General features: G+C 35.5%; 1 long non-coding RNA gene across 2 annotated transcripts; it reads right to left on the bottom strand.

The window, feature by feature from the left end:
• Positions 1 to 1,113: 1,113 nt before the first annotated feature.
• LOC127870421 (uncharacterized) lies at positions 1,114 to 3,693 on the bottom strand. Of its 2 annotated transcripts, XR_008044811.1 has the most exons (4): positions 3,024 to 3,693; positions 2,798 to 2,882; positions 2,218 to 2,318; positions 1,114 to 1,709 (listed from the first exon to the last, which is right to left on the bottom strand). It is a non-coding gene; the product is annotated as an uncharacterized LOC127870421 (long non-coding RNA). The 2 variants fall into 2 exon arrangements; XR_008044810.1 differs by having other exon boundaries at positions 2,798 to 3,693.
• Between the last annotated feature and the right edge of the window lie 7,572 nt (positions 3,694 to 11,265).

Here is an 11,265-nt window from a genome sequence, read left to right as displayed (position 1 = left end):
TGTATATTATTGTTAAATAAAAATAAGGAGGGAATTTACCCTACTTGTAATCAAATTGCTTGATTTGTCGTCTCGAGTCACGGTTGATGTGAAATGAAATGAGGAAGTATGGGTACAGCGACTACATTGCATGTATCGTTTGATAAAATCCGACCGCTTATTTGTATCACTTGTCTGGCATGTAAACTTACCTGTGCGACTCCAATCTCCACGCAGAGTTGTCGTTCCTTGCTCTCACATACAGGTTATATTACACTAATTCCGATTCCCATAGGGTCCCATTATAAAACTGACAACTTTCACAGCATTTTTCTTGCCTTTCCGACGTATCAATTTTTCCGAACCTGGTATCATTTTAAAGATGGATCTGTCATCTTCCAATAATTGCAATCAAAAACATACCGTCTCGCAACTTCTAAGAAAGTAAATCGCTGTCGAATGAACCCACCGTAGAAAAACGCGTTTCGGAATCCTAATTTCGACAAAAGCCCCACACAATAGAAAACACACCCTCAAAAGTTCATCTTTTAAGTTAGCTTCCAATCCAAGGCATCAAAGTACTCCAGACACATACAGGATATTACAAATAACCACAAAAGACATGTCTCACATTGTTAAATGGCTTATATTCAAGAAGAGAAAAGGAACTCTTTAGAAATAGGCACTACTTTCGAATGGACCACGGAGGGATACACAATGATTTAGTGTAATGTAACCTTTAAGGGAACTCAACTTTGTCCCATCTTTTTCAAACTTTCTCCACATGAGATTTCAACTATTTCCACAATGAATATGCAATTTCAGTGCATTCGGATGGGGGTAAAGGCCTTAAAATGGCCATTTAAAGCGGTGACTAAATTGGCCGCAGTCAAGTCGGAATGCATGATTTTTAGTCTAAGTGACGACAGCTGATTTTGTGTCTCCAATTATTGTTACGCGTAACTTTTATGGCAAAAACTGGTATCATTGCATGCGAAATTCACCAATATATCAGCAAAAGGCCCAAATAAATGTATTGATTGTGAATCAGTATACTTTTCTTGATGAAATAGGAGACTTTTTTTTAATTTTAAGCACTTTTTTCAATAAAAAACTCACTGACAGCATATAAAATCATGTTTTTTAAGAAAATTATTATTAAAAGCTTCACTTACAATCTAAACATACACATTGCAATTACAAAAATTAATGCTATTATGATGAGAGGCATAATTTGCAGCTTTCAAGCCGATACAAGCCGGCTACCCAAAATTAACACTTAAAAAGGCGCAAATCGCTCCTTCAACAGCTTACGACACAAAGTGACACTTAATGCGCATCCAGATAGTCTCTCTCATATAAATAAGTCCTGTTAGCGACATTTTATTAAGTATTCTCTTTAAAATCCAGTGTTGAAAGCGTAAGTTTTGCAAAAATGCCCACAGTCACCATGCAAAAGAGCACGTTTGCTAAGGAATTCCTACGCGAGTGGCCACACTAATGTCGTGGCAGGAAAGTCATTTGGGTGTGATTCCTCTGTAGTTCAGTGTACATTCATTCCACTACCTGGGGATGACTATCAGGATCAGTTTTCCCAGCTTGGTGTAGTGTTGACCTTTCAGGATGTTGATGGATCGTCCACAAGCGCTGCACCACTGCGGCCTCTGTTCAGGACACAGAGTCGGATTGAGGTGTACACAAACCCGCAGTCAGGCAAGGATCATCCAGACCTTTAATAAAATAAAATGTTTAGGCCCCTGAAACTGGCAATTATGTTCAACACTGAGATAAGGAAACACATAGAGGAGACATCATGCCATGGCTTTCTCATTATCGACACGGCAAACTCGAGCAGCTGGGGACTTGGCTCTAAACAAAAACAGGTATGCTCCATCAATGTGAGCAAGATGGCATGTCAGAGTTAAAAAGGGCAAACAAACATACAAAAGAGATATAAAGGAAATTAGAAATTAAATGCCAGAAGTAATTTTAAGTATTGTTTTTCTGTCTGCAAGGGTTGCTGTGGAAAATAGTGCTTAACGCATAGTTTGGCCTGTAGGGATTCTGCTAGCAAGAACAAATGGAAGTCATATCTGCCCGCGAACTGTAAGCTTGAGATAACCATATCTGATGAAGTACTGCTTTGAGAATGCATTCTGATTGTACTTGAACCAGATCGCATTGACAGCACAAGGCTTCAGACCCCCGCAAAAGTGTGAGGCTTTCAATAGTGCTTACCTGATACCAGACCGCATTGCCCAAGACAGTGACTTTCTCCCGGAACTGCACAGGCTGCATCCGCAGCACAATCCTTAAGCTCAATCATGGTCTGGCTGACTCTGAAATAGTGAAATCTGAATTTACAGATGCTCATTTGTCTAAAGGTTATGAGTTTATTGCCTATCTTATTAAAAGCAAACACAATGACATGCTTAAGAAGACATGTGCATTTCTGAAAAGACATACAGCTGCCCGATACTTGACTAGGAAAAGGCGCTATGGTCTTCACTCTTAAATTCATTACTCTAAGGGCTTAACAGAACAAAAGCCAGATCTTACAGCTAAATGGCCCCACATACAGCTAAATATACTTTATAGGTTGAAAATAAAGTTATTTGTCTGAAGAACTAGTGCTATTAACTCATCAGCTATGTTGCTCCACTGGCCGCAATTCTGTAAACATAGTGTATTTATGGAAATACCTAGTCTACCACCTGCTGCGCACCACTACATCCACTGTAAATACACAGCTAAGTTAGTACTTTAACGAACAAACTGAAATTCATGTGTTAATTAAACAATCAGTATGATGACTCACATTGAAATCATGTCCAGTGCACCAGTCAGAGCAAGACAGCTAGCGGATTGTTAACCAACTACGGCTCAAGGACAAACGGTCAGGCCTACAAACAAAGAGAAAAATGGCATAAATGGGCTGCATGCATGTAATTTGGCATATTTTTCATCTTGCTCTCCACCTGAAACTTCAATCTATGGACATAATAATATTTACATTTAAGATTTGTTGGAAATGTTACCCTTACTTGTCCATACCAGGTCCCCCACCCATCCGGAACAGTCCAAAACCACCTAAAACATCCATTTGGACCAAAATATTGACATCTCTCATCTATTTTAGCACCCAAATCATCAAAACATTCATTAAAATTCATTTTCTACTTGTCTCGCTTGCAGACGAATCCATGTGACCTTGACATTGCAGTAAATGTGCTTTTTAAAGGTTATATTACACTAATTCCGATTCCCATAGGGTCCCATTATAAAACTGACAACTTTCACAGCATTTTTCTTGCCTTTCCGACGTATCAATTTTTCCGAACCTGGTATCATTTTAAAGATGGATCTGTCATCTTCCAATAATTGCAATCAAAAACATACCGTCTCGCAACTTCTAAGAAAGTAAATCGCTGTCGAATGAACCCACCGTAGAAAAACGCGTTTCGGAATCCTAATTTCGACAAAAGCCCCACACAATAGAAAACACACCCTCAAAAGTTCATCTTTTAAGTTAGCTTCCAATCCAAGGCATCAAAGTACTCCAGACACATACAGGATATTACAAATAACCACAAAAGACATGTCTCACATTGTTAAATGGCTTATATTCAAGAAGAGAAAAGGAACTCTTTAGAAATAGGCACTACTTTCGAATGGACCACGGAGGGATACACAATGATTTAGTGTAATGTAACCTACAACTCTGCATAAGGCTCAGTACGCCATTTTGTCTACCAAATAGCTAAAACCGAACAAACGCATACAATGTATATTTGAGTGGATATTTAAGATCGCATGCATTTAATTAAGAAATATGACTTTTAAATGTACGATAAATCGTGCAAAAACTTGTGAGTTTTAATGCAACTCTTTGGAACTATTTTATTGCCCATTTACACAGATGTAATCATTCCACGCACTTCACAAATGTAAACAATTGTACATATTTTTTATTGAGTGACGTTAGGCATTGCTTCGACATATTTATGAATGTTGGTTTCTTAACATAAAAAACATAACATTTTATAATAATTAATTAAGACTGATATAAGATATCATGGTATGAGATGGTTTTCTTTAATGCAGTTAATGCAATGTAACCGTCGTGCAAGAGATTGTTTAGTGTACTGTAACCTCAATGATGAACGCTTGGAATGATCATGACATGAATGAGACGCTTTCAAAACAATAGTCCTTTCTGAGCCCAACACAGAGGTGAATGTAATGTGACCGTCGTGCAAGAGATTGGTGCAACTCAAACATTTTTTGCCCGTGTCATTTATTTTCGCGATGCCATTAAAGCAACAAAACACTTCGACAAATGCTATATAACACATGTTTATGCATACTGCAAGAAACAAAAATTAGTTTTGTGCAAAATGAAAATTATATTCTTGAATTATATGCGTTTCTTTCCCTAAAAATACGTGTTTGCCTCCTTTTGTGACGATTCCTGTTTCCCATAAAACTGGTTGACACGATTTACTGCGATTCTTTCGTTTAAAACAAATGAATCAGTTTAATAACTCAAAAGCAAGTAAAAATAACCGACTTTCTGTTCTATGCTATCATTGTTTATGTGAATATAGAAATGGAATAAAAATTCAATTCTTTTATTGCATTTGGTTACGTATAACATCAATTTACTGCTAAAGTTTACCTTTTATAAAACGGAAACTGCTTTCGATACAAAGCAAATTTTCACCGATTTTAAGATATATTTTTTTCAATCATACTTATAAAACTGTTATAATGTTTTGGTGATATTTCTAAAGTATAATCTAAACGATCATTTTAAAAAATCCTTATTTTTTGTTAATTAAATAACGATGCGATGGTGAACAATTTTGCATCTCGTACCCCATCAACTGTTTCAAACTGTAAAAAATCAAACTGTGCTTGCATAAAATTTTTAGGTCAACTAATTATAATGTGTTGTTATTGATTCTCGTGTTTGGCCTGGGGCGAAGCCCTAAGGCCATAGTAATGATACAAATTTCTGAGACAGTCAGAATTGGCTGGCTGCCAAAACAACCACGAATGAATGAATTCCTAAAAGTCCGATTTACCACTTGGCGGTCATTCATGCGCAATCAAAGAAGAGGGACATATACACACAAATAGGTCCCTGCAAAGCAGTTCTCAATAACCCGCATTGTAAATACAGAATATCACTATATAACATGACAGTGTCATAAAACGTGTAAAAATATATTATTGAAGCAAAATTGCTAAGCATTGGGTACGATATATTTTATTATTGTTTGCATATTCATGCGAGAATAAGTTCCTCACTTGACTGTCTAGGCCGAAAATATACGAGTGTCTATGGAAACAGTAAGAAGAATTTTTCTGATACATGTTTTTAAGGTATTAGCACTCTAATAAACTTCGTGCAATATCGCCTTCTTTCGTACATATCCGTCACCCCGAACGTTATCCGGGAATGTGCGGAAAACTACGAATATTCTATAAATACGCTATGAAATACTAAATGTAGGTCCCTAGTTAAATACAATGACAATAAATATGGCCGACATTGTACCTGACAGATTGGGTCGTTTTAAGAAAAAGCAATTTGCAATATTGAAAGAGAAAGATAAATAAAAGTGTTATTATATAATGTTATTAATTAGTTGAATTCATATTGGCTTTGTTATTGAGCTGAAGACAGCCGTATTGGCCTGAGGCCGCAGACCGAAGGACAATACGGCTGTCTGAAGCTCAATAACAAAGCCAATATGAATTCAACTAATTAATGACAATTTTATTAATTAACTTTATAACATTATTCAGTATAGACGAAAGAGTCTTTCTAAACATAACATGATGCAGGAACACAATTTGACAGGTCGCGAAATTATGCAAAATTTACCTGAATAACATTCCAGCCACACTTGATCCACTACCGTTGTTTTTAATACAACTCAGAAAGACAATAAGGATTGAAAATTTACTTATTGCCATTAGGAATTGCATTTGTAATGTATAAATCCTCCATGATTTCGAATTAGTTTTGCTTCCGACGCTTGATAATTGTTGATTGTAGCGTTGTTATTTATGTACGCTAAAATATTGAACCTTACTGTTGTGGTTACACTCTACTATTCTTATTGTCTAAAACTTGAGCTGAAAATATTAGGGGCTGGGTACTTTAAGTATATTTTTAAAGGTTTAAACTTTTGCACCAAAACTAAGCATACAACTTCAAAATGGCGTCCACAATTGTCGAAAATTTAGATTCTCATATAAGGCCGAGTTTTTCCTGGTTTCTGATTGGCTGAATCTCGTATTGGCCGTGTTTTTTCCATATTGGCCGCCTTTTTCTCGTATAAGGCGAGTTTCGAGCTTTATTGGCGAGGCTCAACTTGTATTGGGCGAAAAAATTGAGCACATTCTCGTCTAATATTATAAAGTTAATTAATAATTGTTCATATTAATGTGACTGGAGTTAATGATAAACGTCAAATAATGCATGGCAGTGTTGATATTTATGAAGAAAACGATTCCTGGAAATACGAATGTCCAACGCTTGAAAATTTTTACCACTGTGAAGAATAACGTTTAGAACCCGTGTCACTTACAAAATTAATATTGTTGGTGAGCAGTAAAAGGGAATAAAGTGGATTCATGTTTGTGTGATGACTGTAGCCATGTGAACGGCTTATCGTTCGGCAAAACCCATCACGTTAAGAAGAGTCTTCAACTTTTCAAGAAAGGAATGCCTTGTTTTGCTATCAACACAAAGCTCGGAACAGGAAGGTACATGGATTATGCAATATTTTTTTTCAAGTATAACATTTTCGTTATTCATGTTTGGAGTAAAGTAGAATTTGTAGGAAAAGTGCACCCTGTCAGTGATTTTTACCACATAATCAGGCTCATATTTGCTTTCATTTTGAAAAAGAAAATCTGCCATGTCAGGAAAAAGTTGTGTGGTAAATGCATGGAAATCAAGGACAGCATATTTGAATTTTATGACCAAGTAATGATGTTTTCCTCAAACAAACAACAAAAAAGTAAGTTATGTCCCAAATACTAAAATTACTATTCTGAAAATGATATGCCAATGACTGCTACATGTGTGTTCACCTAAATTATGTATTATGGTTATTCAAATTAAAATGCTGCATATTTATTATCTTTTCAGCAATGATCAATAACATTGGTGGTCCTGGAACGGTTAATTAATTTTTGTTAACACTGTATGTTCCAATGATCAATTGAACTTAAAGAAAATGGAAATACATGCGGGAAGGACGTACATTCATCATGTTTCAACTATCTCCTTTATAGCAGACAGGCTTATAAGATGGAAACGAAGTAGGTATTTCACTGATTTATGTGATAGTTAATGTAGAACCAATGTTTTAAGTAATAAATAAAATGTAACGTTAATAGTCAGTTTCATATCCAGTAGGGATAATACATGTATTTGGTATTAACATTTGGATGAAGAATGTATATATGTGGTGTTTACACTTACTTATTAATCCAGTTTAAAAGGGTGTATCATATAAAATACTAGTAATGACATGCTATGTCGTGAATGTCTGAATAAATAAAAACGATGACGCATATCATAATCGATTATGTCACGCAATGTCAGTTCTTACTCCTATACAAGTGCTTGTGTATTTGACATCTGTATATGATTGTTTTGTTAAATAACATGAAGAAAATGTTGTCAATTTATAGAAACAACTTTGAGAAGGCTTATTGAAGCCAAATTAATAAGAAAAGACCAAATATTTTTATTTTAATAAATAAAAATGGTTAAAATTATTCATACACAATTTGCAATTATGCATAATTTTGTTCGACTGAAACATATTGAAGTTCTTATGAACCTGCCTGAATATAACTACATGTACTAGTCGAATATCAACTTCAAAGGAACAATGGTGTTATCTTTTCAGTGATACATTGTATGCTGATTACCTGTGCAGGAGGAAAATGAAACCAGACAGATTATGGACTCAAATTCAACCCGTAAAAAAAGCTGGGAACTTGCAGTCACTGAGTGTTCTTGTTTACAGTCATGTGTTCAATGCTGCATAAACATAAATAGTATACCTGGCTCTGGACTCAATCGTATGCATCTTAAAATGATCTTTGAACGTGATGGTCCCAAGAACATTTTTATAATGAATAACTCTGACGGTCAGCCCAGGGTCACCAATGCCAAGCGTCTTTTGGAGACACTTATTCCAACCTGTCGAAGTTCTTCAAAGATCTACCATGACAATCATGTATTTGTTTTGTTTGTCATAATAAGTTTAATGTTAATATCCGTAGTATTACTAGTCATTGCTAAATTGATAAATCTATTTTCCTTTAAACGTGTTTGATTGAATCATTAAATGTGCCTTGTTACTTAATTATTAATGTTCTTATTTCCCTGTAACATTTTCAAGTTTTATTTATAGAAGAATGCATTTCACGTGCAATTTCAAACTAGGTTAGCAAATCTTACTGCACTGAGTAGGTTCCATCTCACACATGATATATGAGATGTATGTATGATTATATGTTTATGAGTTTATTATAGGCTTTTCCTCTTTTTTTATCTATTTATAATAATTGTTGAACATTTAGCTCATCTTTATGCTCACATATAAAAATCTCAAATTCAGTATGGCGTTTCTGGAAAAGGGGGGTAACCTTGATTGTAAAGCGGAAACTTTTCGTTTTCACTGGTGACCCCCATTTTTAGCTTATTATTATAAAGCCTATTATATATGAAATATATATAGTGGCGCTATCCTACTCACCCCGGCGTCGGCGTGAGCGTGCAAATGTTAAAGTTTGCGTACCACCCCAAATATTTCCTATGTGCCTTGACATATTGCTTAAATATTTTGCATACTTAACCAACATGACCCCAACCTATAAACAAGAGCAGACAACTGTATCAAGCATTTTGTAAGAATTATGGCCCTTTGTTCACTAAGAATATGCATATTATTAATGTTAAAGTTTGCGTACCACCCCAAATATTTCATATGTCCCTTGATATATTGCTTTAATATTTTGCATACTTCTTTACCAACATGACCCCAACCTTTAAACAAGAGCAGACAACTGTATCAAGCATTTTGTATGAATTAAGGCCCTTTTTTCACTTAGAATATGCATATTATTAATGTTAAAGTGTGCGTACCACCCCAAATATTTCCTATGTCCCTTGACATATTGATTTAATATTTTGCATACTTCTTTACCAACATGACCCCAACCTTTAAACACGAGCAGACAACTGTATCAAGCATTTTGTAAGAATTATGGCCCTTTTTTCACTTAGAATATGCATATTATTGATAAATCTAGGTTAAAGTTTGCGTACCACCTCAAATATTTTCAATGTCCCTTGACCTATTGCTTTCATATTTTGCAACTTCTTTACCAACATGAACCCAATCTATAAACAAGAGCAGACAACTGTATCAAGCATTTTGTAAGAATTATGGCCCTTTTTTCCATTTAGAATATGCATATTATTGATAAATCTATGTTAAAGTTTGCGTACCACCTCAAAAATTTCAATATCCCTTGACATATTGCTTTCATATTTTGCAAACTTTTTTTACCAACATGACCCCAATCTATAAACAAGAGCAGACAACTGTATCAAGCATTTTGTAAGAATTATGGCCCTTTTTTGTCTTAGTAACTGAATATTTTCTTAAATTTTGTGTTAAGATCCACTTGACTTCTAAAGTATCAAAGCTATTGCTTTCAAACTTTAAATAATTTCTTACTACCATGAGGGTACTGTACCTGACAAGTTAAATTGTACCTTGACCTTTGAATGACCTTGACTCTCAAGGTCACAAGAATACATTTTAGTTAAATTGCCATAACTTCTTTACGTTTGATAAGATTTGACAATACAACACTTACCTGAATACCACAATGGACTCGACCCAAACAAAACAATACCCCACGCCCCAACCCAGAATCCCTGCACCACCCCCCCCCAAAAAAAAAAAACAATTATTTTTTTCCTTTTATATTTTTGAAAGATTGTGTAATAAATGACCACACCCCACATTATACCCCCGCTCAACCCCCCCCCCTCCCCACCAACCCCCAAAACAATATTTTTTTTCTTTGAAACATGGTAAAAAAACAAAAAACAAATATTTATTTACTTTATTTTTGAAGGACCATCCAAACATCCCACCCAAGCTATTGCTATCAAAAAATCTAATTAGTTTGTTTTATGTCTTTACAAATGTTCAATAGATTGTTGAAAATATACCTGAACTATTACCATGACCTTATAGAATAATTTGAACAATTTCCCCATGTTATACTGTCAAGCACTCGAATAGTCGAGCGCGCTGTCCTCTGACAGCTCTTGTTTTCTTAATTTTTCATTCAAGCATACATTGTTCGATGATTGTAATTTCCTTTTGCCATGTTTTTTATGCCCCCTTTCGAAGAAAAGTGGGGCATATAGTGATCGGACTTTCCGTCTTTCCGTCACACTTTGCGTTTCGAAAAATGCTCATAACTTCTATGTCCCTTGAGATAAAGCATTCATATTTGGCATGTATGTGTATATGGACAAGGCCTTTCCATACGCACAAAAATTTTGACCCCTGCGACCTTGACCTTGAACTTAGGGTCCGCGTTTAGGTTTCAAAATCTGCGTTAAGGTTTCGAAAAATGCTCATAACTTCTATGTCCCTTGAGATATAACCTTCATATTTGGATGCATGTTTATATGGACAAGGCCTTTCCATACGCACAAACATTTTGACCCCTGTGACCTTGACCTTGAACTTAGGGTCCGCGTTTAGGTTTCGAAATCTGCGTTTAGGTTTCGAAAAATGCTTTAACTTCTGTCAAAGCGTTTATAGGGGGCATATGTCATCCTATGGTGACAGCTCTTGTTTGACAATTTATTTAAAAAAAGACTCGTGACTAGAGATTGCAATTTTTCTCGTTTTCGAAGGATGATGACATCACTTGTTTGTTAATTTTTATGCCCCCCTTCGAAGAAGAGGGGGTATATTGTTTTGCACATGTCGGTCGGTCCGTCGGTCGGTCCGTCCACCAGATGTTTTCCGGATGATAACTCAAGAACGCTTAGGCCTAGGATCATGAAACTTCATAGGTACATTGATCATGACTGGCAGATGACCCCTATTGATTTTCAGGTCACTTGGTCAAAGGTCAAGGTCACAATGACTCGAAATAGTAAAATTGTTTCCGGATGATAACTCAAGAATGCTTTGGCCTAGGATCATGAAACTTCAT

The sequence above is a fragment of the Dreissena polymorpha genome, chromosome 2, assembly GCF_020536995.1.
Source record: "Dreissena polymorpha isolate Duluth1 chromosome 2, UMN_Dpol_1.0, whole genome shotgun sequence".
Taxonomy (NCBI): domain Eukaryota; kingdom Metazoa; phylum Mollusca; class Bivalvia; order Myida; family Dreissenidae; genus Dreissena; species Dreissena polymorpha.
Note: the sequence above shows the minus strand (reverse complement) of the source record. Positions and strands in the feature narration are given on the sequence as shown.